The following is a 683-nucleotide window of genomic DNA, read 5'->3' on the forward strand; positions in this document are numbered from 1 at the left end:
GTGTGTGTGTGTGTGTGTGTGTGTGTGTGTGTGTGTGTGTGTGTGTGGTGGATAGTGGTATATGGACTGCATTGCATGTCAGCAAGATATGTAGGTCAGTGAGTTTGCAGCTGTCACAGACAGACACACAGTCAGACTCTGAGTCGTGGTTTATAAGACTTTGGTGTAATCTCTGTTGTACCCCAAACAATGTGAATCAATTTATTATAGACAACTGTGTGTGTGACAGTTAGTTCCTCTCTCTTCTTCAAAGGGTGAAGGTTAACATCAGGTTTCATGTTACTGCCTCTGCAACGCACTGCAAGTCATTGACTGTCCTCACAAGTATAGACTTATAATGTGTGACCTCACAGTGACACACTTCTGCATCGAGGACTTCATATAATGTTTCATGGTTTAAAAAAAAATAAAAGTCATGTTAAAGCATAAAGCTAAAAAAAAAGGCTGTAGGACACACATACACACACACACACACACACACACTCTTATATCTATCAAAACCACATGACAAACACAAGTCGCTGTGGAATATGAGCCAAATTCCCGGCTTATGCTTTTTCCATGAAAAATTCGTGTTCATCCTGCAGATTTCTTCTCCCACTGAGTTCTTAATGACACACACACACACACGCACGTACACACACACACACACACACACACACACACACACACACACACACACA

Source organism: Anarrhichthys ocellatus, unplaced genomic scaffold (genome assembly GCF_004355925.1).
Source record: "Anarrhichthys ocellatus isolate YVR2014 unplaced genomic scaffold, GSC_Weel_1.0 scaffold4035, whole genome shotgun sequence".
NCBI classification, from domain to species: Eukaryota; Metazoa; Chordata; class Actinopteri; order Perciformes; family Anarhichadidae; genus Anarrhichthys; species Anarrhichthys ocellatus.